A 23,202-nucleotide genomic window follows, 5' to 3' on the forward strand; every position below is an offset into this window, starting at 1 on the left:
GCTTCCGTGGAGCCCACGAAGACAAGATTAGACTGGCTATAGCCATCAAAGAGGGATTTCAAGAATCATTCTTCACGTGCTCGATACGTCAATGGAACAAGAAGAAACCTTAATACTTTATACAATGCGAGGTAGCCTCTACCGCGGTTGCAGATTATGGATATAGATTCCATTTCATAGGCGACCGGTAACACAGAAATCATTGAAGACGGCTTTGCCGGGGAATTATAACTGAAGTTCAGCTGCTCACAGAGGTCCAGATAGGGCTGTAATTATCGTATGGCAGCGAAACTTGGTAGATATGCTAATGCGCTAATTCGGAACCGATTTACCCTGGAAAAGATTACTTCTAATTTTGGTCACCAGATGCAACTCTGGTGCTGTGAGTGCAAGAAAGACGTACAGAAACATTTCCGTATGTAATGGATTATAAACGTGACGTGGGCAGAAAAGGTCAAACAAGCGATAAAGGCCTAAGGTTGATTCTTATTAATGACCGCCGCTTACACTATTTGTTTAATATGAGCACCGGGGACTCGACGAGAAGCGGCAGTTATGTATATTCACTGCAGCCTATAGTATAAAAGGTACAGCCGGCCGCTGTGGCCGAGCGGTTCTAGGCGTTTCAGTCCGGATCTGCGCTGCTGCTACGGTCGCAGGTTCGAATCCTGCTTCGGGCATGGATGTGTGTGATGTCCTTAGGTTAGTTAGGTTTAAGTAGTTGTAAGTCTAGGGGACTGATGACCTTAAATGTTAAGTCCCATAGTGCTCTGAGCCATTTGAACCATTTGGACGATCGTGAATAAACTAAGATCTGAAGTTATCAGGTCAGAGGTTAATTTGGCAATGTGAGGCTATACTGATCAAGATGGTGTTCAGTGTGACTGTGGAGAATCATATGCTTCAATTCCGACCTTGTCTAGTCTCCTGTACAGAAGACGAACTTCATCAGGGAAGTGGTCAAGTTTTCCGAAAAGTAATATAATCAGAACTGTGTATAATGCGTATGTTTCTGATAAGAGGATAAAAACACTGTTGAACACTCGCTGTCAAGTATAACGTACCGGATTCTATTCGTGGCAGATTCTTCAAGACAGTCACTTATTCGTGAGTATACTTTGTATAATCGCATCTTGATTATCAGTCGAGTAATGAAAGTGACGAACGCCATTTAGAAGTAAAGGGAGACGGTAGGTTGCGCACCTACACCCATTACATCGTGTTTTAACGAAACCTAGATGGTATTTACCTGGAACTCGTACGATTCCTTGAGAAGCTTCTTTCCATCCACGAACACCAAAATGTTTGAGTTTAACATTTGTTCTGGAATCCGAAACAGACGGATTTTAGTGATTCTGGTATGCAATTTTGTGCATCCGTTGTTATATAAAATTTCTGGAGAACTGTTGGACCTACCCGAAAATAGCCAGAGGACTCCGCACCGAATTATCGTGACAGGATGATGATGATGATCTTTGGTTTGTGGGGCGCTCAACTGCGGGGTCATCAGCGACCGATCGTGACAGGAAGTTACTGCCTTTCTGCAGTTCTCCAGAAATTTCATAGAAAAGCTTACAACTCGGGATAGTTGAAAATATCCCATCTCTGCGTACGTTCTTTTATTAGTCTTGTACCCAGAAGTTCTTTTTAGTCCTGCAGGACTTTTCGTTGCATGATGGGCTGTAGGTAAGTGCGCGCTAGAAAAGTAGCTATTAGCGCAGTGTATTCGATGTAAATTCTAATAGGAATCATGTGGTGACCTAGTACCTTCTTCGCTTTTAGTAATCTTTATTATTTCAGTATTAAAATTGCTTATTCCATTATCACTTATTTGTGTGTGCGGCATCAAACATTGGTGCGGTAGTAGCTGAGATTAGTGTGTTGGCTTTTTGTCTGTTGTCTTCAATGGGTTTTTCCACAAAAAAAAAAAAAAAAAAAAAAAAAAAAGCTCAGTAATTTGTACAGTATTTCAGAGAATATTGAAGAATTATCTGCTGCTCATGTACTGGCTACGCCCTGCAACCTTCTTTTAACACAATCAACAAGACAGCAATCTCGCTCTTAAAACGGACGCTCTATGTTTAGGGGAAGCGGGCCGAGGCAACTCGAATGGCGGCCCAGAGATCTGATTTCAACCCACCCAACCATCTTTCGTGTAAGTTACAGGGCGTGTTGTGAGATCAGATTACTGCCCCATGACACACGAAGAATGGATCAAAATGCATGCATACATCTATCACATCTGAATGGAAAGTGTTTCTAGCCATGTGCAGATTGTGATAGCGGACAGGGGCATACCATGGGTTCAGCTGTTCCGTTATAGTCCCAGATAAGCGATTTACAATGACTGTCTTGTCATGAACGGCAGTGTAGTGTGTTGCAAGTATAACTATTGTAATATATATGTTTTTGATTCTTTCTTTTTTATATATTGTGTTCTCTAGGTTACTAAAAATGTCGATTACACTTAAGGGGGGGGGGGGGGGGGGGGTACGAGGTCAAACGGGCCGACTTGGAGCAGGAGAGGCATCTCAGGACATTTTAATTTCCAGTGTCTATACTTTTACAAATAAATTCATAAAACTTTGTCAGCATCACCAGAAAGGATTCAGGATTCACACCCATTGCAGATTGCAGTGGAAGTTCGAAAACATAGCAAAATAAATTTTTTTACGTGCGAAATTTAATCATTTTTTCACTTACTAATGGGTGCATTTGTTGCTATAGGTGTATGAAACTCTAGAATTTATATAATTTATGAAAAAAACGAATGAACTGTTTATTTTAAATTTCATGTTTAGAAAAAACACAAATTTTATAGTTAATTACCTCAATTTTTACCACAGTTTTTAATAGATTTGGAAAATTCTAGAGTTTATACACCTTTAAGTATGGTTTGTATGCTGTGCAAAATTCATCGAAGAATCTCTCTTACTTATGAAGAAAAGTGTACCTATAGCAACAAATGCTGCCATTATCAAGCTGAAAAATTATGAAATTTCACACGTAAAAGAAAATTACTTCGTTATGTTTTAGAACTTCCACTGCTATGAGTGTGAATTCTGAATCCTTCGCCGGCCTCGGTGGTCTAGCGGTTCAGGCGCTCAGTCCGGAACCGCGGGACTGCTACGGTCGCAGGTTCGAATCCTGCCTCGGGCACGGATGTATGTGATGTCCTTAGGTTAGTTAGGTTTAAGTAGTTCTAAGTTCTAGGGGACTGATGACCACAGATGTTAAGTCCCATAGTGCTCAGAGCCATTTGAACCATTTATTTCTGAATCCTTCCTGGTCATGCTGACAAAGTTTTATGAATTTATTTGTAAAAGTATAGACACCATAAATTGAAATGTCCTGTGGTGCATCTCCTGCAATTCGGCCCGTTTGACGTCCTACCTCCCTTAAAGGTTAGTGCGTACAGAGAAGCGCTCTTTAAAATATAAATATAAACGCAACATAAACAATCACTAAAGTTACCGAGCGAGGTGGCGAAGTGGTTAGACACTGGACTCGCATTCGGGAGGACGACGGTTCAATCCCGCGTCCGGCCATCCTGATTTAGGTTTTCCGTGATTTCCCTAAATCACTCCAGGCAAATGCTGGGATGGTTCCTCTAAAAGGGCACGGCCGACTTCCTTCCCTAATCCGATGAGACCGATGACCACGCTGTCTGGTCTCCTTCCCCAAAACAACCAACCAACCAACCAACCAATCACTAAAGTTAATTGTATTTTATTTAAGAAGAGTTTCGGAGCCATTTCTCTATCGTCAGATGGTGGTTCCGATGTTTAGCAGGGCGCATAACTCCAAGAAAACTAATGATGTCGAAATATCTACAATCCAGTACATCTTCATTATCGACTTCCCTCAAGAACACTGTATCTGAACTTAACTCAGTCAGCGTTTACAAACTTGTAAAAGAAGGTGGGAAGTATTGTGTTGTCAGCAGAGAAGCAGTAACAACAGAATGGGTTGGTCAGGAGAGTTCAGCGTATTTGAATACGGACTGTTCATTGGATGTCAAAGTAACAAATCCATCCAATTTCAACACTTGATGATATGATTGTGAAGTGGAAACGCGAAGGAACAACCACAGTTTAACCAGGACTAGGCAGATCTCGTGTACTGACGGACAGGGACCAGTCGAGCATTGCAGACGGCGCTTGTAAACAATCGCATAATATCAGCGGAAGGAATGACACAGTGATACTGTACTGTACGCTACTGTACCCGAATTCGGGAGAATCGTGACTCACAGCTCCGCTTTAAGGTGGATTCACACTTGCCGAAATGTCGCCGTCACGTAACCGTCACGTTTTTCAACGCCGACCGTCAGGGAAATTCTTGGGCATTCGCACTAGACGGCACGTAAACATCGAAAGAACGTCGTGACATTACAGTTGGTTAAAAAACACTCAACAGAGGCGCTCTTTCGTAGTTCATGGTATATCGTCATAAAACGCCTAAATTTGGTTAAAAGCAGTTTTCGATTATTGCTGTTCCACTTCATAATGACGAAGAGAGAGAAAAAAAGAGTATGGGTTCGAAAAATGTTAAAAAAACGAAACTGTGAAGAGGAGATCCACACTCTTTACAAGAAGCTGGAAGAGGAGGAGTCATCGTTCTATAAATATTTCAGAATGTCTCAACAACAATTTTTTTGACCTGTTAAGCAAGATAAAAATACAAATTACTAAGAGAATTTAAAGATTTAGGTGTCCGATATCACTGCGACAGAAGCTGATGGTGTGGCTATGGTATGTCTAGATGGACCGTTTTGGTGTACTTGAACTAAGTTTACATATATGTCTGCTGCCTGCTGTTCCTCGTTAATTTATTACGGATTTTATGCTAAACTTCTGCATGCCTCATCAGCTTTACTCCCGGTTTTTCTTGTCGTTATTCTACTGTAGAAATCGTGAGAAAAGCACATTGAACAAGATATCTATCGTTTATTTTGCAATGTATTCCTGCAGCGTATAAAATAAAATACTTAGTATTATCTTACAGTACATATTAAGATCTTTTCGCAGTATCAGTCAGTGGGGAATACTTTCGTATTAGTTCACACATTTTATTTAATATAACAGTTGCTGGCCAAGTAGGTTACACTAGGGCTCGTGGTAACATTCTTCCCGAGAAACCTTGACGTGACGTGACGATGACGTTCCGTTGACGGCGTGTTTGACTGCCACCATTGGAACTACAGAGGAGAATCTTTTGACGTGACGGACATGACTGTGACGTTCCGTCAAGTGTGAATCCACCTGCAGTCACGCTGATACACGTTTTTCGCGGTTCACGGAAACACCAGAGGCGAATACCGCGGTTCCTCCACAGCTAGGCCACATCTGACATGCTTGTTTATTCTCGTGCAGCTGAGCCGGCGCTTCGTTTCTGGTGGCCTTGACTTTGATGGAACTTTAAACTCTAATTTCTGTCTCTTGGCCGTCTGCCAAGGGGAAGCCGCCAAGGCCGAGTTCCTTAAACCGTAGGGAGCCATTTCTCCTCAAGTAGCCTATACGCAGTTCAAGCCCCGTTAGACGAAGGAACTTCCCTCTCCAGTCCGCAGCTGGTTGGACAGGCGAGGCGCCGCACAGATATTAATCACGGAACTGTGGACGAAAGTCGTATATTAAAGTACTGGCTGGTTATAATTAAAGTGCAGCTACTCGCAGAGGTCCAGAGTGGGTTGTATTTATCGTATGGTAGAGGAATACGCTGCTATGCTAATGCGTTAATGCCGAATCGATTTACGCTGGAAAAAAAAAAGTTCAGATTTTGGCCTCCAGGATTCAAACTCACCCTGTACGGTATGACAACCACATTATCATTTGACGTGCTATAACGTGAATGAACAGTATGGCTGTCGAGAAGAGAGACTGTGTGTCGTTATTGAAATCGTTCTACACGAAAGCCAGCAATTACAGTGCTCCTTTGAGAGACTATCGCGGAGTGAAATATCTGGGAAGAGGCTCGAAAATATTAAACAGTTTAAAGAAGATTATAATAAAATGTGAAAACATACCTGACCATGGTGTGACTTTTGGAAGAAAAAGACGTCTTATCCCGGTGGAAGTTATTGACGAGGCTGCTACGTAACAGACTAAGCAGCACGTGTCCCGAGTAGTGCTAGTGCCTGTGAAGTTTCACGAGAATTGCCCATCCTGTGATCAACAATACGGAATGTTTTGCGGTCTATGTTATGCTGATATACGTACAAGATCCAGATGCTGTAGCAACTGAAACCTCATGATCTGCAGCAACGTTCACAATTTGCTCTTCGTTTTGTGGCAGACCTCTAAGTTGATGACATGTGACCGGGCAGTATTGTATGGAGTGACGAGACACGGCTGTCACTGCAGTGTGCAGTGAATACACAGAACTGACAAATGTTGGGTAGTGTTAAAAAGCGTATTGTGCAAGAACAGTCATTGCACTCGCCGCATGTGACTGTGTAGTGTGGATGCACAAACACATTCATTCTCGGTCCGTTATTCTTTGAAGAGAATAACGTTATCGAGTCCCGCTGGTACAGCGTGTGATTCCTGGTTTGGAAGAGCGAGGTGTGTGGAATCCACTGTTTTCATGCAAGATGGGGCAACAACTCATATTGCTCGCAACCTTCCACGAACGTTTTGTCTCCAGAGATATTGCATATGCAAAGGCCAGCAAGATCACCTGATTTTTACCCATGTTACTTTTCGCTCTGGAGATACGCAAAAGAACGCGTTTACCAGGGACACGTTCCGTCTCTACCTGATCTGAAGGCCGGTATACGAGAACAAGTTGCTGAGATTCCATTGGAACTGCAGCGAGCAACTGTTGGTCATGTAGTTTTAGGCGGTAAGAATCTCGTCGACGTCTGCGGCGATCTTATCGAACAAACTGTGTGTACGGCGGTTAATAATAAAATCAACATTATACCTTTCTCACTTGTCTGATATTTCCTGCCCACTTCCCGTTCCTCATCTACTGCATATGGGAACATCTTTATACGCATTTCTTGTATTCACAGCGCCAGATTTGCACCCGGTGGCCAAAATTGGAACAATTTTTTTTCCGGCGTAATTCGTTTCCACATTAACACATTAGCATATCTATCAAGTTTCACTGCCGTACGATAATTAGAGCCCACACTGCACCTCTGTGAGTAGCTGCACTTCAATTATAACTAACCAGCACAAAATGTGTTGTGTGGAGCGAGTGCCTACCTTCATGCTAGCCGGCCGAAGTGGCCGTGCGGTTAAAGGCGCAGCAGTCTGGAACCGCAAGACCGCTACGGTCGCAGGTTCGAATCCTGCCTCGGGCATGGATGTTTGTGATGTCCTTAGGTTAGTTAGGTTTAACTAGTTCTAAGTTCTAGGGGACTAATGACCTCAGGAGTTGAGTCCCATAGTGCTCAGAGCCATTTGAACCATTTTGAACCTTCATGCTATATGTACGTAGTTTGGATACAGATTTACTGGGGGAAAAGTCTCTCTCTCTCTCTCTCTCCCTCTCCCTCTCCCCCTCCTTATTACAGAAGTGCGCACGCGTGCTCTCTCAACACACACACACACACACACACACACACACACACACACACACACACACACGCCCGCGCGCGCGCGCTCAGAGCGGGGGGGGGGGGGGGGGGGGGGTTATGCTGCTCATCTTTGTACATTCTGTATCCTCTATTAATTCTAACAGGTCAGGGTTCCATACTGCAGAGCAGTACTCAAGACTCGGTTCGGCCTGCGTTTTGAAGATAGACTCTTTCGATAGTGAATTACATTCCCGCAGGAAACTTTTCCAGTGAATCTGTCTCGCATCTTCCTTCTTAGTAGTAAGTGGCCGATCCACTTTAAGCTGCTATGTTACGAATACTATTCGTAATTTAAAGGTTGCGACTATTTCCAGTGACTGTTTGAGAGTCGTGTAATTGAAGAGTAATGGGTCTTTCTACCTATGCGTGTGTAATACGTGCATTTGTTTACGTTGGCGGCAACAGCCACTCCCTGGACCAAGCGTCGATCCTCTGCACGTTTTCCTGCATTTCCCTATAAGTCTCTGGCGTCGCGAGTTCGCTGTGTACATAATTATCATCCGAGGACAGCTTCAAGGACATTATTAAGTTATTTACTACTTATTTTTATACATCGCATACAGTAACTGAACTCGGGTACGCAGGAAGTCGCTTTCCATTTGACGATTTATTTCTCTGTTGGTTACAAAGCATAACTATAAATCTTGCTCTATATTTCGTGAGGTCTTATTGTGTCTACTACAATGCGGAATTGAATCCAAAGGCTTACGGTAGTCAAGGAACACTGTATCGACCTTAATGGTAATGGCTGTCGCGTTCTGCCGTCTCTTGTGGATGAATGGAGTGATCAGTTTCCTATATCGTTGTTTGCGAAATTTATTTTGATTTTTATAAAGGAGATCTTGGGTCTCTGAAACAAAGGACACATTGAAGTAGTTACTTAATAAAACACTGACTGGCGCTATTCCACAGTCAACAACCATCAGCGGATTCGTTTGCAACCTCTCTGAGAGGGACTGTAAAACTATGTACGTAATTAAATGTCAAACTTTCTTACTGCGTCTCAATAAACGAAGATCAGTTCTCACTGAGACACAGCTTGAAATTTTCTGTCGATTGTGTTTCTTGCCTTTTTCTCATACTCTAATGAATTCCGTACGACGATTGCATAGCTGTTGAACTGCTTCTCCTTCAGAGTTCGTTGTGCTCACGATATTGATCTTTTATTGCACATTGAAACACTCTTCTGTTTGCTGATCTCTCCCGGCATTAGTGATTTCGTATTTTGTGGAATTTGCGCCCTCGATTTCTAATAATATGCAAGTTGCTTACCCCGGAGTAGGAGACCCTCTCGGTGTGTCTGATCTGTTGCGGTCGCAGATCACCGCTGTTCGTCGAATGTGTCCAAGATTGTGCTAAACGGCCTTCTCCTTGTCAGCCAGTACGGAATCTCGAAAACATCGATGGTGTGAAGCCCGCCCAGTGCCCATCGCGCGTGATATCGTAAAAGGTACACAGTGGTGTAACGTGACAGAATACGTGATTCTCGACTTTAGGCTAGCTTCGGTCTCAGCTTGATACAAATTACGAGACGAGACGAAAGTTGGTTTTGTAGAGCTTTAGCCTGTTGTATGACTGAGTTGGTGATTTCCTTGCAAACAAACGAAACTCTTTATCACGAACGGAGGATCATAAGCAGACGTACGAGATGCGACAATAAAGTAATGCGACTGATGTGGAAAAAAATTTTTGCTTACCGTTTTAGTCAAGTTTAGTGTTGTCTCCTTCAAAGTAGTTACCTTCTGATTGCACACACTTTTTCCAGCGCTTCTGCCATTGATGGTAACATTTCTGGAACTGATCTTGTCATATCCACCAAGACCCTCGTCACAGGTTTTTCGACATCTTGTGTTGTTTGAAAATGATGTCCCTTGACCGCTGTTTTGACTCTTGGAAATAGAAAAAAGTCGCACAGAGCGATATCTGGTGAATAAGGTGGCTGTGGTAGTACTGAAATTTGTTTTGAGGTTAAAAATTGCTGTTGTAACAGAGCAGTATGGGATGGCGCATTATCGTGATGCAGAATCCAATTATCAGCAGTGTTGGCACAGACACGAAGAACTCTTTGTACGCAGTCTTTCTAAAATTTCTTTGCAGTAATATTGGTTAACTGTTTGTCCAGGAGGCACCCACTCCTTATGAACAATTCCCTTGGAATCAAAGAAGCACACAAGCATGCGTGGTCGTCCACTGCGGTCTTCATCTTCAACATTCGTTCTGCCTTTACTAAACATTTTATGCCAACGAAATGCTTGAGCTATTAATATAACCTCCTCTCCAAAAGCCTTCTGAAGCTTACTGTAAGTTGTCGTCGCATTTTCACCGAATTTAACGAAAAAGAAATGGCATACCGTTGCGCAATATTATGCGGTTCCATTTCCGTGACGAGAGAGACAAACATGTGTTAATTATTACAGCAGAACTCACGACTGAGCAGTTGCATCGATGTGCCGTTTGGACTAGAAGCAGCTTATAGACCAAGGTCAAAGATATTGTACCTACACAAGCCTGCAGGGTTGCCACATCTTTATTGTCGCACCTCGTAGAAGTCACTACTGGCGGAGATCAGACCAGTCTCATAGGATCACAAGTATACACTTTTTATTTTTCAGATTGGACGTGTAGCGTACGTTGTGTAATTTAGGAATTCGTGTACTTCAGGCATTTACTCTTCACGCACATTCAGACAGATCTTGAGCAAACATTAATCTGCCCCAGACCGGCAGCTGGAGTTTTATTACAATATGATGTACAGGTACGACGAAACACTTGTAGAGTCCCATTTGCAGTGCAGAAGATCTTAAAATCCTGCACTCCATAACCCCTGCTGAAGGAATCTGTGGGATTGGTTGGCAGACTGTCTTCAATTTTGGGTGGGAACTGGAGGCATTTTCAGTGTGCATTACTCTTTTGCGAAACAGGTTTCTCCCAAGGCTAACATGGAGAACAGTATGCGTCCATTATGAGCCAACAATGATTTATTTTTACCTTCTTCCCATTCGTATTTAGACCTTACATTATTCTTGCTCTACATCACTCGTGCGAGTAACAGACACTGACACCGACACTCGTGACCGAGAGGCGAACCCGCATAGTACACAAGGGGGCGAGGAGAATTCTGTCAGTAGAGAAGCAGTAACAGCAGAATGCGTCGGTAGGAAGAACTTCGTGCCTTCGAACGTGGACTATTCACTGGATGTCGCCAGAGTATCGGATCCGTCAGGGACATTTTAACCCTTTCAGAGCTGCCCAAGTCGGCTGTTGCCGATGTGAGTTAGAAGTGGAAACGCGGAGGAACAACTACTGCTAATCATAGTATGAAGGCTTTCACGACCGGATGAAATATCTTCTGGTAAACCTTGCGGGATGTATGGTCGTGGTCCACGAAACTCTTCAGCTCCTAACGTTTCGTCCAGTGCTTCGCTGGACATCTTCAGAGGGGTGTTTCGGCAAGACTCACCGGAGGAGAAACACCCCTCTGAAGATGTCCAGCGAAGCACTGGACGAAACGTTAGGAGCTGAAGAGTTTCGTGGACCACGACCATACATCCCGCAAGGTTTACCAGAAGATAACTACTGCTAAACCAAGAACAGGCAGGCCTAATATACTGACGGTCTGGAACCGTCGAGGTTGATTGTAAAAAATAACGTTGGATCAGCGGAAGAAATCACTCATTAGTACCAATGTGCTACCAGCAGTTCAGCTTGCAATTTCCGTAGTAAATGTTAAGCGACTTAAGAAGTCGCTAATTGGAAAGAATACGACTATATCTTACAGCATTTTGCACTGCATACGGCCGAGGAACAGCTCGGAGTCGATGATTATTTGTATCACCACGACGTTGCACCTTGTCATAAAACGGTGGTGGTGGTACCTTCCTATGGGACCAAATTGCTGAGGTCGTCGGTCCCTAGACTTAGCACTCCGTCTTCAGGCCACAAGTCCCCCATCGGGACTCAGCTAAGGATGCGAATAGGAGGGGCGTGGGATCAGTACACCGCTCTCCCGGTCGTTACGATGGTTTTCTTTGACCGCAGCCGCTGTTATTCGGTCGAATAGCTCCTCAATTGGCATCACGAGGCTGAGTGCACCCCGAAAAAATGGCAACAGCGCATGGCGGCCCGGATGGTCACCCATCCAAGTGCCGGCAACGTCCGACAGCGCTTAACTTCGGTGACCTGACGGGAACCGGTGTATCCACTGCGGCAAGGCCGTTGCCGGTCGCTAGACTTACACACTACTTAATCTAACTTAAACTAACTTACGCTAAGGACAACACACACACACCCATGCCCGAGGGAGGACTCGAACCTCCGAGACCGCACGGCTACCCCGCGCGGCCATAACGCGGTATTTGTAAGTCAAAGGTTTGTGGACATTAACATTCTTGTAATGGACTGGCCTGATCCGAGACCCGACCTGAACCCAATGGAATACCTTAGGTATGCGTTAGAACGTCGACTTTGCTCCATACTCCAGCGTCCGACATCACTACCACTTCCAGTTTCGGCTGTTCAGGAAGAATGGGCTGCCGCTGTTCCGCAGATATTCAGACACGTCATTTAAAGTGTCCCCAGTAGGGTTCAAGTCGTCAAAAGGGCCAAAGGTGAAAACACCCCGTATTAATGGCTACTAATAAGTGTCCGGATACCTTTGGTCAAATAGTCTAAATGTTGGAAAAAGTTGTAAGGTCTTGTGTGTCATTTAAATTCGTCTCCAAATTATTGGTAGATTTTAGTGTAATTAAGTTTATTAACCCATCAGATTACTCAGCAGTCTACTAGCCACATATCTCTGTTGTATAATTTTAGGTTCTTACCAGAAGTTTTTCTTTTAGAAAGGTTTATTGAGAGAGCATGTTACCAGATGTTCTTGAACGCAGTTATTCCATCTTTTAATTTTAGTATTTTTATTTTTTTGGTCGTCTCATAACGATGTGTTACTGACACGGTACAGGATATGGGGTGGACATCATTTTAAAAAAAGGCGTTTTTCGTTACGGCGGAATCTTCCCACGAAATTTCAATCCCCAACTTTCTCCTCAGAATGCGAAATATATTTTGTTGGCGCCGATCTACATAGGGACAAACGATCATCGTAATAAAAGAAGGAAAATCAGAGCTCGCCCGGAAAGATATAGGTGTTCGTTTTTGTCTGCGCACTGTTCGATATACGAATAGTAGAGAATTATTGTGAAGGTGGTTCGATGAACCCTCTGCCGGGCACTTAAGTCTGATTTTTAGAGTATGCATGTAATGTAGATTCAAGTGTTCACCAACCTTAACAAAATTCGCCTCTGAGTATGAACGCCGCATCGTTGCTATAGACTGACCCCAACGGAAATGGCAGCAAGACTGCTGAGGTTAGCGTGACAGCTTTCACAGGTGGGAGGGAGGGAGACGAGGGGAGGGTGAAATTGAAAGGGTTGTTTCTCACAGCTAGACTAGTATGGAAGGCTGGCTTTCTTCCCTGCACTCTAAGTAATGACACAGCCAGGTATTCACAGGAAGTTCCTGATATGTGAATAGTGCTTGATATTACATTTTGAGAATGTACACTCCTGGAAATTGAAATAAGAACACCGTGAATTCATTGTCCCAGGAAGGGGAAACTTTATTGACACATTCCTGGGGTCAGATACATCACATGATCACACTGACAGAACCACAGGCACATAGACACAGGCAACAGAGCATGCACAATGTCGGCACTAGTACAGTGTATATCCACCTTTCGCAGCAATGCAGGCTGCTATTCTCCCATGGAGACGATCGTAGAGATGCTGGATGTAGTCCCGTGGAACGGCTTGCCATGCCATTTCCACCTGGCGCCTCAGTTGGACCAGCGTTCGTGCTGGACGTGCAGACCGCGTGAGACGACGCTTCATCCAGTCCCAAACATGCTCAATGGGGGACAGATCCGGAGATCTTGCTGGCCAGGGTAGTTGACTTATACCTTCTAGAGCACGTTGGGTGGCACGGGATACATGCGGACGTGCATTGTCCTGTTGGAACAGCAAGTTCCCTTGCCGGTCTAGGAATGGTATAACGATGGGTTCGATGACGGTTTGGATGTACCGTGCACTATTCATTGTCCCCTCGACGATCACCAGTGGTTTACGGCCAGTGTAGGAGATCGCTCCCCACACCATGGTGCCGGGTGTTGGCCCTGTGTGCCTCGGTAGTATGCAGTCCTGATTGTGGCGCTCACCTGCACGGCGCCAAACACGCATACGACCATCATTGGCACCAAGGCAGAAGCGACTCTCATCGCTGAAGACGACACGTCTCCATTCGTCCCACCATTCAGGCCTGTCGCGACACCACTGGAGGCGGGCTGCACGATGTTGGGGCGTGAGCGGAAGACGGCCTAACGGTGTGCGGGACCGTAGCCCAGCTTCATGGAGACGGTTGCGAATGGTCCTTGCCGATATCCCAGGAGCAACAGTGTCCCTAATTTGCTGGGAAGTGGCGGTGCGGTCCCCTACGGCACTGCGTAGAATCCTACGGTCTTGGCGTGCATCCGTGCATCGCTGCGGTCCGGTCCCAGGTCGACGGGCACGTGCACCTTCCGCCGACCACTGGCGACAACATCGATGTACTGTGGAGACCTCACGCCCCACGTGTTGAGCAATTCAGCGGTACGTCCACCCGGCCTCCCGCATGCCCACTATACGCCCTCGCTCAAAGTCCGTCAACTGCACATACGGTTCACGTCCACGCTGTCGCGGCATGCTACCAGTGTTAAAGACTGCGATGGAGCTCCGTATGCCACGGCAAACTGGCTGACACTGACGGCGGCGGTGCACAAATGCTGCGCAGCTAGCGCCATTCGACGGCCAACACCGCGGTTCCTGGTGTGTCCGCTGTGCCGTGCGTGTGATCATTGCTTGTACAGCCCTCTCGCAGTGTCCGGAGCAAGTATGGTGGGTCTGACACACCGGTGTCAATGTGTTCTTTTTTCCATTTCCAGGAGTGTATATAAGCTCTAAAAATAACTACATTACAAATTTTAGTGTGTTTAGAGAAGATATAAAGATACTTACTTTATGCGGTTTAGTAAAACATGTAACACATTGAATTAACAGCTATACCGTTTAATTCACATTTTTTCAAGACAGAGTGCATTTGTAGGACACGACCTAAAGCTACGAGAAATAGGAAACATTATTATCAAACGTACACATCATCATCATCTTAACGTAACCACTGAGGTAGCTCGACTTACGTACAATCTTTCTCTTTAAGTTCATATAGGGGCGTAGTTGTCAACGATAAAGCGCGGCAGTTTCGGACCCATTGCGTGAACGCTTACATACTAATTAAGTTCACTGAAATTAAATTAAAATAATGTATACTGAATATGTCCTGACGAATGACAATTTATGGCAGACAGGTGTTCGAACTCTGATCTCCTGCTTATCTCCAGCCGTCACCCTAATCCGCTATGTCATCTGAGCAAAACCCTATCAAACTTCCATGATCATTGAGATATCTCTCATACTTCACCATTACTTCTGGACCCTACAACCAGATAAATTTCCAAGCGATATGTAGGAACAGCTCCAGTGCAGAAGGAGGGGGTGTAAAGGGCGGATAAAAATTTTATGGAGAGCCGTTGCCCCAGAGACAAAGGAACATCAGTGGCACTGACAGCTGTAATCGGTCCTGGAGCCTCGGGTGCGCGGAATTATTACTTAGGACGACTGCTTTCTGAAAGTGACAGATTCGGGATTGAATCCAGTAAATACATAAATAACCATTTGTCACGACATGCTCCGTGCATGAATCGTCATGAGTTGGACGGTGATTCCATAGCTAGAACCTCGGAGTCTTTTAATTTATACCTGTGGTATTCGCTGCGAAACCAGCTTTTCCGTGTGAATCCGTTGCTTCAACCAAACGTCGGTACGTCTTCATACACATAAATGATTTATCGCATAGGACCAGCAACACCGTTGTAATGTTGGCTACTGATATTGTTTGACGTTGGGCAATCTTAAATAACTACAGAAAAGTTGTGAATAAAATTGCCATTTGGTGTAATGATTAGTTCTTCTGTTTAAATTTGAATAAATAAAATATCTGTTCGATGTAAAACCACCACAGGCTGCTAAAATTTTTTGTTATTTTGCAATTAGTTGAGACATCAGTCATCGTTTGACAGACGTTAACTGCAATTTTAAAACATATTTAATATCTAGTTAGCACCGCGAATTTAGGCTTCATTGAAGTATGGCACGACACTGTCAAGCCCATGAGGACTTTTCTTCTAAGACTGACAATGTCGTGACCTACTCAACGCTACGTATATTCACAGTACTAAAGACAAAGTTAATACGTTTTGAAATTGTGGACATGTGGTATATAGTAGCTTTTTTAATAAATTTGTCTGACGACGGCTTTAATGTTGACACTTGTTGTAGAATAATAAAAAAAAGTAGCAGCAGGTGGTTTTTTTACATCAAAAGGTGTTTTATCAAAGCTGTGCAGCATGACTTAAAGAATATATTACATGAAAGAAAACAATGATAAGGAAAGAGAGGGTCCTATGCAAAGACTAGTGGCGAACACATGAAGGGTGTCAAACCGTTTAAACATTTAGGGAAAGACAAATGGACGATTTAGATTTATTGATGTTTATCGGATTACGGGAAAGTGCGGCGCATTTATAAAGAAAATCTCATACAAGTGCGAACACCCCGGAGTACAGTAACAGCATTTGGAGTGCTTATCAAGTAGTCATGATAGCAGAATTTGGTTGTAGGATGTCGGTATAGCTCTTAAGGAGGTAGAGACATTCGCAGAACTCAAGGGGGAAGGAACATAACGTTGTTTTCGCGAAGCCGTGTTAAGCAACTTTAGAGATCCCGTGTTTGAAGAAGGATTTGCAACGATTATGCTGCCACCATCGTATACATCGAGAAGAGATGAAGAGAACGAGAAAGATTAGGGTACGTGCAGAGAGATACAGTCATGTTTCCCTCGCTCAGTACGCGAATGGAATAGGAAAGGAAATTGATAATAATATATGATGTACCCTTCATCATGCGCTGTACAGTGGCGTGAGGAATATGAGTGTTGATGTAAAATGTTGTTTCTGCCGCAATGCATCTTGTAATTTGAACGCAGCTTGTTCTCGTTTGTGCCTCCTTCTGGGAATTCACGCAGACCGGCTTCAAAGCAGTTTTACGGCTTTGGTCCCGCGCACCACACTTGACACCAATGGTCTATCTTGAAATAACCGGATTAAGAACTTTTCAGCGCCGCCCTATGGACGAAATTTCGCAGGTAATGAAGCTGTCACGGACCGAACTGTACCTCCGTCTTACGTTCGAAGTCCTCTGCACGCCCATCGAAGTCCATACCGGTACTCACTGCGTCATATTTTAAAACGTTTCAAGCCATCTGAGTTACAATCTGTTCTTTTAGGCTTCAAGGTCGTGAAATACTGGACACTTTACAGAAAATGTTCAATATTGTGATGAATCAGTAATCGAAAGGTGGCTCTGAGCACTATGGGACTTAACATTTATGGTCATCAGTCCCGTAGAACTTAGAACTACTTAAACCTAACTAACCTAAGGACATCACACAACACCGTCCGCCCCAGTAGCTGAGTGGTCAGCGTGACGGATTGCCGTCCTCTGGGCCCGGGTTCGATTCCCGGCTGGGTCGGAGATTTTCTCCGCTCAGGGACTGGGTGTTGTGTTGTGTTCATCATCATTTCATCCCCATCCGGCGTGCAGGTCGCCCAATGTAGCGCCGAATGTAATAAGACCTGCGATATGGCGGCCGGACCTGCCCCGCGAGGGGCCTCCCGGCCAATGACGCCAAACGCTCATTTCATTTCCATCACACAACACCCAGTCATCACGAGGCAGAGAAAATCCCTGACCGCGCCGGGAATCGAACCCGGGAACCCGGGCGTGGGAAGCGAGAACGCTAACGCACGACCACGAGCTGCGGACTAATCGAAAGGTCAAAATTTCCTAATTTTATTTCATTTTAGAGGATATAACCTACTGTATAAAGGTATACCTCATTCATGTAAATCGGCCAGTTAAGCAAGAACAATTATTTTTCTTGAAGTCCGTCGTGAAAAAACTTTTCTGATTTGATGGCCATTTTGACTGACATGTGACGTCATATGAGGACAATTTTTTATGCTATTAAAACCTCATTGTTCATTTCCAACATACTGTGTATGTTATTTTGAATATTTAAAGTTTTCGAACACTATTAAATTACTTGGCACCGTGAGACAAATTTTGTGTGCTACGTACTGTAGAGAATTTTGTGTCCTTATATTAGCGGCCTTAGAAACTGTCAGCTAAATTTCGTGAATCGTTCGTCAAGTTGACAGTCCGTTATCCAATGATCCCCTTTCACTTTGAACGCCAAAAGTGTAAATATATATGCATTACTATTGTAAAAATGTACGCAGAATACAGCAACTATCATTGTTAATACGGCTCGCTTCACCATTTCAGCAATTATGTCTGCAGAGAAATAGTTATCAGCAATCGACCAATTCTCTGTTACAGACTGAGGTGACAAAAGTCATGCGATACCTCATAATGTCGTGTCAGACCTCCTTTTGCCCGGCGTAATGCAGAAACTTGACGTGGCATGGACTAAACAAGTCGTTGGAAGTCCCAAAGTCCCTTCAAGAAATACTGCTACGGTGGCAGGATCGAATCCTGCCTCGGGCATGGATGTGTGTGATGTCCTTAGGTTGGTTAGGTTTAAGGAGCTCTAAGTTGTAGGGGGACTGATGACCTCAGATGTTAAGTCCCATAGTGCTCAGAGCCGTTTGAACCATTTGAAGAAATACTGACCCATGCAGGACTTCGTGCATGAACTGACCTCCCGATTACATATAAATGTTTACTGGGATTCATATCGGGCAATCTCGGTGATCAAATCTTTCGCTAGAATTGTCCGGAATGTTCTTCCAACCAATCGCGAACAACTGTGACCTAGTGACACAGAAACCTGAAGTCCATGAATGGCTGCAAATGGTCTCCAAGCAGCCAAACACAAACATTTCCTGTCAATTATTGATTCAGTTGGACCGGAGGACTGACTCCATTCCAAATAAACACAGTGCACGTTGTTATGGAACCACCACCAGCTTGCACAGTGCCTTGTTGACAATTTGGGCCCGGCCGCTGGTGGCCGAGCGGTTCTGGCGCTACAGTCTGGAACCGCGGCACTGTCCTAACGAATACGTTCGTCTTACGCCCCACATTGATTTCTGCGGTTGTTTCACGCAGTGTTACTTGTCCGCACCGAAAACTCTACGCAAACGCCAATGCGGTCGGTCGTTAAGTGAAAGCCGTCGGGCACTGCGTTGTCCGTGGTGAGAAGTAATTCCTGAAGTTTTGTGTTCGCGACACGCTCTTGACACTGTGTATCTCGGAATATTGAATTCCCTACCGATTTCCTAAATGGAATGTCACATGAGTCTAGCTCCAACTACGATACCGCGTTTAAAGTCTGTTAATTCCCGTCGTATGGTCATAATCAGGTCGCACAACGTGCATCGCTTGAGTACAAATGACAGCTCCGCCAATGCACTGCCGCTTTATGCCATGTGTACGCGATACTACCGCCATCCGCATATGGGCATATCGCTTTCCCATTGCTTTTTGTCACCTCAGTGTAAAGTAGACTGTTATAACTTACCTTATAAATCATCGAAGTTTGTGAAAGCAGTTACTCTGTAGAATGTGTAGCACTTATGTATGCCTAATATCCTTGAATATGTCTTAACTAACTCCATTCGCAACACATTTTGTAGACATTATCCACATGAACCTGCAAAATTATATCATCGTACGACATACTCCTAATTCTGCAGGTATGACGTTTTATACATGGGATTTCGGGATCTCGATTCTTTAAGGAATGGAGCTGGGGGAGGCGGGTTACTGATACCAACTAACTGAAGTGACGACGACAGTCTCAGTGCATGCGTTAAAAAATAAACCTCAGACAGAACTGTACTCTGGATCCAAGTTCATTTATCACAGTGTTTGCACACGATGGCTACATCACTGGTGTTAATTGCTGCCTGCCCAGTAGCTACGCTCCACACTGGATTTTTCGAAGTGAGCATTTCAGAAGCACGTTGACGGGTGGTTACTGATGAATCTCGTCCTACACGATCCATCACCACCTCCTCAAATTCTGCTGTACGAATCATTATTTGCTGAGAATGTTGACCAGTTCTCTGCAGCTTGAATAAGCCAGTTTCTCTGGATTTTATCTACGGCGCGAAATGTCTTTCTTTAGGATAAAATCTGTTGCGAAACTTTCGTCTGTACGCGGTATAATGTAACGTTCTGTGCTGCTACTGGCTGACTATGTGACGTCACTAAGGAGCAGCGTCTGCCTCGTGAAGAACGCTGTAACGGGTGGGCCTCGCATTTACCCGATGTACTGGTGGTACGCTTTAGTTTCTACTGAAATAATGAAATGTAAATAGATGTTCTGCTATTGCTAGAGTGTTACTTCTACACCGAGTAGCTTAACCAGCTTTTAAACACACTGCCGATTTTCTTAAATTAAAGTTTCTATTGAATCAAAACATGCAAAAAAGCGCAAAGAATAGCCTGTTTTTTGCAGTTTTCTGTCTAAGCACATGCTCGAAATGAACTTGCAGCTTTCTAATATGGCTCTGAGAAAAGTTTTAACGAGTAAATAAGATCTATGTAACACTAATCTTCTTTTTGTATTCATCACAGTTCAGCTAACAGGTGGACACTGTCGTTTTCACTCAAGATATTACACAATAGCCGTATTTGTAGAAAACCAGCTAATCGGACTAGGACATTCTTCATAATACACGTTGGTAAATGAAACTGAGGTTTACCCAAGAACGCAAGGTTGAGACTGCAAATAGAGGATGTCCAAATATTTTTTCTGAAAAAAATTGTAACTTCCCTGCACAATGGCGCACAAAGACATTTATTTGCGAAATAACGTCCTCCTTCACCAATAGCAACCATTTTGACCCTTGTAGCAGGCTTCACATTTAGTTGGGAAAAAATATTTTGACAAGGACTCGGTTAATTTTACGAAACGCAAGTGCACTTTTTATTGCTGTCTTCATTCTGAGGACGTAGCTTCGTTGATGACAATGACTTCAAAGATCTTTAACACGTGCTTGCAATTTTAAGGACATGTTTTTCAAATGAGCATTTTTCCTCTGTAATTCTGGTACGTAATTCTGTAAATTGGTTTTATATGAAACATTAAAACAACTTCATCTGTAAATGTACATTTATCAGCGCTCTTGCTCCGTGGTGAAAGCTTTTGCAAAGTCTCTACCATACGCTTCTTCTATGGGCAACACATTTTGTTGATAAATCCCTTTTCTTCTGTTAAATGTGGTGTGCTAGCACTCGCGCTAATACTACAAGACAAATTACACGACGGAAATGGATTGCTATTATGCAGTCGTTTCCGATGCAAATTTTGTACTTCTGACCCCAAGTCTCTAACATAATCAGTTTTTTGGAATGATGAGAGCATATTCTAACATTTTCAACATTCACAGCCTCTTTTCTACCGCATTTAGACACCCAAATCCGTCGCACACTTGCCTCGTAAGGGAAAGCATGAAGCACTACTTACGTCCCTTTAGTGTTGCGATTGTGAGACTTACAGCCAATAGCACAACCTGACATTGCCTGTACACAGTCGAAACACTTTCACCAGCAAATAACCCAATAAACAAAAGCAACAAAGCGGAAACCACATCGCTCAAGAAACCACACAATCTGCCACATACAAATATGGGCGCGAAGTGTTACAGCCTGGCGTCCTGCGCACAATGGCAGAAACGCGTTTGCTTCTGCGCACCGTTGACTGCGCCCTCTGGAATCTTAACAGCACAACAGATTATGCAACTTCATTTCTTTAAGGGCAAGTATGGCACGCTGTTTTTTGTTATGAAACATAAGAAGTTTACAATCGCTTGCCGCACACGCATTGCTCATTTGAGACTCTGTAATATTAATTTTCGGTCGTTTTTCACTAATCTAAAAAAACTCCGTTTTGGAGCCTTTTTTTCTTATTCTTAGTCTTCTCCTTCTTTTCGGCAGCGTTTACCCCGTCTAGTACTGTCTCCGCTGTACTCATGAGCTGGAAATTTTACTTTACGTAACTTTGCTGCCCCGCCGGATGTCGCCGCAATCGTCAATAGTCTAAAGTGGTCCTCACACGCCCAATATTATTGACACAATAATACTAGTCAGTATACTGCGCGGAGGTATGAGGCCAGGAACAACATAATAGTGTTGTGCAATATTTACGACCGGCAAGCGTTTGCTAGAACTCTGCCTTCATCATAGCGACTCTGTCGGCGTTCGACCATCTGGAACCCGCCCGTATTGCTTTTCAGCACACAGGCAGAAATTATGCAGAAAGGCGAACGACATCCGAAAAGCTTACAATAGCCATTTCAATAGTTCAGGAGCTAATCCATGGCAGCGTAGATTCATAAATCATAGCAATAACTTCTTACAAATAAAACAATAGAACTGTGTATTTTATCGAGTACGTATGCAGTTTTCTACGTATTTCTCTGCGTAATAATTCTTGCAAAGAAAATAAAACAGTTATTTACTGATTGAATACTTAGTTGATCTTATGTCTGTTCTGTCACAACTGTTGCAACGAAAATAATAACTTGCGCTCACTGAATAGCTAACATCTGATTCGTCAGTTCTGAGTACTACGAGTAAAATGTTTATTTCTGCTTACTATCATGACACCATGATCTTCAGTTTCCTCTGCATTTGAGGACAACAGTGTATCTGGCGTCTCATGATCGATCAGGAATTTCGTTTCTCGAAGTACTGCATGGTGCTTCTATATACGTCTTCCAGCCCACTTCCTGGTCTATTGTCATTTACTTTCCTTCAATTCTTTGCTCAAAAATTCGTTCGGAGCGAATTGAACTTCTCTCGCTCCGGAACTATTTTGTGTTGCGCAATACCACCTGTACACGCTACAATAAAGGGTGAACATTAGTTCAACCGACAAACTGCTGGAACAGATTCCCGACTAAAAATGGAGGAAAAAGGTCCTATGGTGCCCGGAAATGCATCGTCGTCACGGTAGACGGCACTAACTAATGACAGTTCCTCTGAGCACGTGCCGTGTGTTTTTTGTGTGTTGCAAGCTGTGTGATTGACGCAGCGTACTGTAAGCAACAAAATAGACTGGTATTCATGTCGGGAACAAGTCGACGTGGTGTTTTTGTACGGCCAAGCAGATGGAAACGGTCGAGAGACAGCAGGCTATACCAAAACAAGTACCCTCACAGGTACCAACCTCATCACACAAAATTTCAAGCCCTTTTTATGCGTCTGGGTGATCATGGGTGCATACTGTGCGTACACCAGATTTGGAGGAGCAGGTTCTACAGAATGTTGAGACGAACCCTAGTACAGTCCCCAGGCAAGTGACCCGCCATCATGGTGTAAGCCAAAGTACGATTATGTGTATCCTGCTTGACAACTGCTGCTATCCCTATCACCCGCAAACCCTCTGAGGCCACTTTGAACATCTGTTGTGACTTGGATGTGGTGCAGCTGTGTAAT

At 44.0% G+C, this 23,202-nt stretch overlaps 1 protein-coding gene and 1 pseudogene across 1 annotated transcript in view; one reads left to right on the forward strand and one right to left on the reverse strand.

The window, feature by feature from the left end:
- LOC124595728 (lysophospholipid acyltransferase 6) overlaps positions 1 to 23,202 on the forward strand; it is a 130,527-nt gene that overhangs the window by 45,722 nt on the left and 61,603 nt on the right. The gene's annotated exons all lie outside the window — the stretch shown is intronic.
- Positions 11,688 to 11,805, reverse strand: LOC124597715 (annotated as a pseudogene).

The sequence above is a fragment of the Schistocerca americana genome, chromosome 2 (assembly GCF_021461395.2).
Source record: "Schistocerca americana isolate TAMUIC-IGC-003095 chromosome 2, iqSchAmer2.1, whole genome shotgun sequence".
Lineage (NCBI taxonomy): Eukaryota > Metazoa > Arthropoda > Insecta > Orthoptera > Acrididae > Schistocerca > Schistocerca americana.